Genomic DNA, 6,256 nt, shown 5'->3' with positions numbered 1-6,256 from the left:
GGGACAGATGAGAGGACATCCTACTGGGACTCAAGATGAGAGAATCATGGGAAAATGGTAAAGTAGAAGGATCCAGAGGGTCCTAGAAACCTACAAGAAGAACATTATGATAGACAGATTTGGGCCCAGGGGTCCTGCTCAAACTATGGCACCAGCCAAGGACAATACATGAAGGTCTTTCTTCTTAAGCCATTGCCTCCTGGAGGACAAATCAGGCCTCATGTACCTCGGTGTCATAAGTGCCTGGCACACATTCTGAAGGTTTGTAGGTGCTTAAGTAGATGTGTGTACATTTTTCCTAAGATGCTGACACACTCCTCGGTGCTCAGATTAAAGAAAGCTATCAATGGAATGTGAAGCCACCAAAGCCTCATTACACTCGCCATGACTGAGTTTCTAAGGGCTCACAGGTTCACACGGAGAAGTCTATGACCCCTGGCATCATGTTGCTTGAGTGACTGGCCCTTCTGAAAGGACAGCCATCACTGAGCCAATTGGGGCAGGAATCCTGTTTAGTGCTACAAACCGCACACCACCCATGGTCAGAAGCCTGGCAACTTCCCCTGACAACTTTGCCAACAGAGTACCATAATACCCTTGAGCAGATCGTTGGCCTCAAAGATGCAGACAATCTCTCTCTCTCTCTCTCTCTCTCTCTCTCTCTCTCTCTCTCTCTCTCTCTCTCTCTCTCTCTCTCTCTTAAAGTACAGTTCCCTATACTGAACGTTCCAGCAAAGAGGGAAGGGGTTGCTATGGATGTTTTGTTTGGAGGTAGTTTATGGTTCAGAATTTTGTTCTATTTACTTATTTTTGCTTTTGTTTTGTTTTGTTTTCATCGAAGTTCAAGGCCAGAGAAGTGTATCAGCCATAATGTAACCCCAGCATTTCATGCCAGAGGAATTTCTGACAAAATGAATGGTTTCAAATGCAATAGCTTGCTGACCAAGTTCCCAGCTTGCAATCTCCCTGGAATTTGCAGTCTTGGATTAAACCTCTGCAGAAAGCTCCTTTCTGTGGACGACGCTGGCATCTCCATTGTCCATGTTAATCCTAGAAGACTACTAGGCAGGGTAAGCTAATTTGGATAGCTGGATGTGTGGTCACATTTAAAAGTTATTTTATTCTATTTCCTTCAAGCGCATGCGTGTGTGTGTGTGTGTGTGTGTGTGTGTGTGTGTGTGTGTGTGTGTTAGAATGTAAGGAAAATGTACCAAAGCCTCTTTAAAATCCTAAATTCAAGACACAGCAGAAAGAACACAGGAAGTTTTACTGAGTAATTGAAGTGATTACATGCAAAGCGCTTTCCCATAATCAGTGAGTTTCAAAGGAGGGTGCAGAGTGATTGACAGTGTTGGCCACCCTTGAAACTACCTCCTGATTGGAGAGAATAATTATAAGCAAGGAGAAAGAAACCCAGTTCTCTCTTTTCTCCTCTCTCTCTCTCTCTCTCTCTCTCTCTCTCTCTCTCTCTTTCTCCCCCCCTCTCTCCTTCTCTTCCTCCCTCTCACATTTAATCTGAGAGAAAAGAATTATAATAGCAATTAAATGTTTGATTAATTAGATACAAATCTCCTTTGGAGGGAATAAAAAAACAAAACAAAACAACAACAAAAAAAAAAATCCAGGCATCCTTGACATACCAACCCCAATAGTTTTTCTCTAATTTTTTTTCTAATTCATTTATTGAGTAGTTTTCTATCCCAGGCTCTGGGAAAGAGCAAAAGATCAGATTTTATAGAACCAGTGGCGTGGACTGCTGAAGCTACCAACAGATACAGTCAGCTCTTGTAGTTCTTGCTTTTTCAAGAAAAACACAAGGGCCAAATGGCGAGAGGCTATGCTTCCAGGTCATGTTTACTGTCTACTGAAGTGCCCATCCAGGCACATGTGTGCCAGAAAGAGCATGAAATCCAGGCGAAGCAGGCATGGAGCTATCTGAGTACAGGAACAGAAGAGTTCCAGGAAAGCCTCTGAAAGGGACTGACCCATTAGAAAGTATTCATGCATCTACGTTTACTGTCAGTGCCTGGCCTTTCAGAAGATGCTGGGTAATTTTATACTGTCACTGAAATGCTTCTGTTACCATTCTGGAAGGAGAACTGGTTTCTAAAGAAATGTTTGTGCCTTTCTCAGCTATCAGACTACTGAAATAATAGATCCTGCCCCCCCCCCACACACACACACAAAATCCTACAGGATCCCATGCAGAGTGAAGAGAAAGACAGAGATCCTGACATGAAGCAAAGGAGGGACTTGTCTTCCAGGAAGATATTTCCTTCCCACAGTAATGTCAACTTAAACACCACCTTGAAGGACAGACCAACTAGGGCCAATGATGTGTGAAACCACATCTTGACCAGGACTGCTTAATTATACATACCTCTGGCCCTCTGTTTACATATGAACCTCATATCAGTACTCCAAAAAGGACTTGGAACCAATAGACCCCCTTTATTTGATACTGTTTTTAATATGGAAATCACTTCCTTGCGCTCCTCTTTCATTTATTTTCTAGTTAATGCATTGGGGACAGGTGTCTAAGCCTACTTTCCAGAGATGACAGAGCTTGAATCCCACCAACTATGAGAGGACTTTCTTCTTTTCCAAAATCTGTCTCTTCCCTTCTCTAAAATTTCTAATTGGAATTTTTGATGAAAAGAAAAGCCAAAGAAAACTAAGAACCTTTCACCTTCCTGGAAAATTCCCAAATTCTTTTGGCTTCTCTCAACTGACTATAGCCACTCTTGAAACTCTACTGTCTCTCTGCACAATGGAATTGTGGCATGCACTCATGGATGTGTTTCTTGTAAGTCCTTAGCAGTTCACGCAAGAAGAGTCGGTCTCTAGAGTCATCTGCCGAGACAAGACATGAACTCTGATTCTACTGCTAAGTTGCTATGACATAAAATGGAGCCATTTATATTCATTATACGACATTCTATCATTCTATCAAATGTCAGAAGATGGTACAGAGTCGAGAATAACTGTTTTAAGAGCTACATAAAATGGCAAGTGCTTGGTGACATGCATAGCCGTCCCTTGCCCATGCTGAGTACACATTTAGCTTCATTGTTATTAGTAGTATAATTCTTTTCTCAGCAAAGTCTTATAGAATGTAATTCTACTGAATGAAAACTAGAAAAGGTCAATTAAAAAAAAAAAGGAAACTTTCAGGATGCCCACCAATTCACAAGAATGCATTAGGAGAGCCAAATGGGAGAGAATTAGAAAATCTTGAATGGAACTGACTAAGCAGAACATCTATTAGACTAAACAACAAGCTGGATGGTGCAGGCAAATAGAGCATTAATGTGAAAGCAATGGCTTTCAAATTTTTGGTCACCCATGGTCAAGTCAGATGAGCAGAAAGTGATGCAGCCCAGCTGACTTCCTTATACTGCTCCTTGCAAACATTTCCCTGGGATCACCCTCGCATCAACAATATTTGGCGTCACTTATAGGCATTCTGTTCTATTTTGTGATCAGATCATTTTCGGCAATCATGGGTGGGCTATATATGTTAACTATAAATGGTAGAATTTAAGTAGTCTAGAAACAAGTACAGAAATTTCATATTTTTAGAAACGTAAATGCCTAACTATTCTCAGTATAGAGATTGGACTATTAATTTTCTTGTGTTCATTGTTATGGTAACACAGTGATGAAGTGTGAAACACTGAGCAAAACTTTAGGTTGCTATGAAACAAAAGACAAATTGGACATATTTCATAGTAGGTATACACCACAAAGCACCTTAAAATGATTGCCTTCCTTTGGTCATGCTTTTTAACTTTATAAACTTTATAAATTTAGTTGAATCAACAATCTTGCTAATTAAAGAATGTTAGCCATTTGTCTGACACCATTTTATGTAAAATTGTGACTTCATCAATAATTGATATTTTAATTATTCTATCCCATCTGTGCTTATAGATGACATAAGCAACATATAGATGCTTTCTTTAATTTAAAATGCTTATAAAACACTACAGAAGTTTGTGATTCCAAAAGTAACCAGGTTTGTCCCAGGCTCTGTGTACACTGACATAAATGGTGGCACTCTCTTTCCCCTCCCCTTCTCCTCAAAAATGGGGAACACCCCATGTCAACCATCCTTGTCACATGAAGTTGCATCAGGAATATGTGTATCTTCTTCCACTGAGGCCAGACAAGGCAGGCCCACCAAAAGGAAGTGATCCAAAAACAGACAGCAAGAGTCCATGTCAGAGACAGCCCCTGTTCTACTTGCTAGGGGACCCTCATGAAGACTAAGCTACCCATCAGGGACATATCCAGAATCTGAGAAACCTCTCCCAAGAGCGAGCTAGGAGGGCTTGGCACTTTCCGTTCTGCTTGGATTGTCCTTAGGCACTATAGAGGGAAACTACTTTCTTGCAGGGGCAACCATAAGATAAGTACATACCACAGAGTGCCACTGGAGGACCCTGGCACAACTTCACTTTGCAGGCATCTGTCTGAGATAGAGACTCCTTGGGGTTAGCTCTTTCCATGTCTTGCCCCCCCCCCAATTCACCACTGTCTTTATCAGTAAGTCATACATGTATAGTTATCACAGTTTAGATCTGTAGGACTTAATCTAAAACAATGTTTTCTGATTGATAATATTGCTATCACTATTATAATAATCAACACTTTGCCCTTCCAATAGCCACAAGACTACTGCAACACTCTGACTTCGGGTTACATCCTACCTTCTCCTGGTACCTACATTTAGATTGGCAATCATTAAGCACAACCCATATGGATGGTTTTACTATCCCTAAAGTTCTAAAAAAAAAAAAAGATTTTATTATTTACTTATTATGTTCTAATTATATGTATGAGATTCATGCACATGAGATCAGGTGCTAAAGCAGGACAGATAGTATGGCATTGATGGATAGGACTGTGGGTGTCACAGGAGGCCAGAGGCTTCAGATGCTCTAGAGCTAGAGCTACAGGTTGTTGTGACTCACCTGTAATGCGACTTCTGTATGTCAATTCTGAGAATTGCTCTTGAGTTCTTTCCAACTCCTGACCTATACCTACAGCCTTTAGAAATTTCTTTAAAAGTCCAGCCCACAAGGCAGGCAGATCTGGAAGGGGGAAGGGCACTGCACACACTGTTGCACCAACCCAGGACGGTGCATGCAGTGAACCTAGACTCCCTGTTCGGATATAGCCAATGGACAGCTCATTCTCCCGGTGGTGGGGAGAACAGGCACTGCTTCTGACATGAACTCTGGTACCCCTGATTTGATCACTGCCTCTTGGTGGGGAGGCCTGGGGTGGGGCACACAGAGGAAGGGGAAATAGGCTATCAGGGTGAGACCCGATAGGCTGTGATCATATTGTTGGGAAGGAGGTCCCCTTCTGTCAGAGGTCTATGGGAGGAGACTAGGGCAGAAGAGAGAGGGAGGCTGGGAACAGGAAAATATACTCCAGGGGATAACAATTGGGATGTAATCTGAATAAACTATAATAAACTTTTTTAAAAGAGGAATTATAAAGCAGTAATAAAACAAATGAATAAAAAAATCTCCCATTGGGGGAAAAGCCACTGAAACAGGACCCTGACACTGCTACATTTACCTAGCATGAGCCGCTTGAGAGAATCCTGTCTACCATACTAGCCTGCCCTCCCTCATCAGGAACAACTGGGTTGATGCTCGTTCAATCCTGTCTTTCAAACAGACAAGTCACTTCAAACCTAAACTCATGGAAGTCAAAGAAGTAGATATTGCTGTAATCGAATAACAGAGAATGGTGGAATTGTTTTGTCTGTCTGTCTGTCTATCTGTCTGTCTGTCTGTTTGGTTTTTGCCAGCAAATCTCAGGATTAACAGTACCATCAAAACAAAACGAAAAAAAAAATTAGAGCAGAATAAATAGCAAGCATTTATAGCTGCAGGTGGATCTTTAGGGAACTAAAAATGGATATTAGGAGAAATGAGGACCTTTGAGACTATGGCCACAACAAGAAATATCCGAGGAAAAGCAATATCTCCAAGCCCATATTCGATTTAGCAGCCTTCGTTTGACTTGCAAGATAAGTGCAGAAGCCACAGTCATCTTACCCAGGATAAGAGTTGGATCTTTAATGGTTAACAACTGTCAATCTTACATTCCAGTGAGTAACCAAATGCTGACTCTTGATCTGTTTTTTTTATAAATTTATTGTGATTACATATGGATCTGGCAAACACATTACCTTCCAAAACAATATTTTGCCACTGGAAGTTAATTAAATATTATA

At 41.2% G+C, this 6,256-nt stretch overlaps 1 long non-coding RNA gene across 1 annotated transcript; it reads left to right on the top strand.

Moving 5' to 3' along the window:
* The first annotated feature begins 845 nt into the window (after positions 1 to 845).
* LOC311600701 lies at positions 846 to 2,166 on the top strand. Its single transcript, XR_014780319.1, has 2 exons — positions 846 to 1,070; positions 1,705 to 2,166. It is a non-coding gene; the product is annotated as an uncharacterized lncRNA (long non-coding RNA).
* Positions 2,167 to 6,256: the final 4,090 nt, after the last annotated feature.

Source organism: Acomys minous, assembly GCF_964271855.1.
Source record: "Acomys minous genome assembly, chromosome: 6".
Taxonomy (NCBI): domain Eukaryota; kingdom Metazoa; phylum Chordata; class Mammalia; order Rodentia; family Muridae; genus Acomys; species Acomys minous.
Note: the sequence above shows the minus strand (reverse complement) of the source record. Positions and strands in the feature narration are given on the sequence as shown.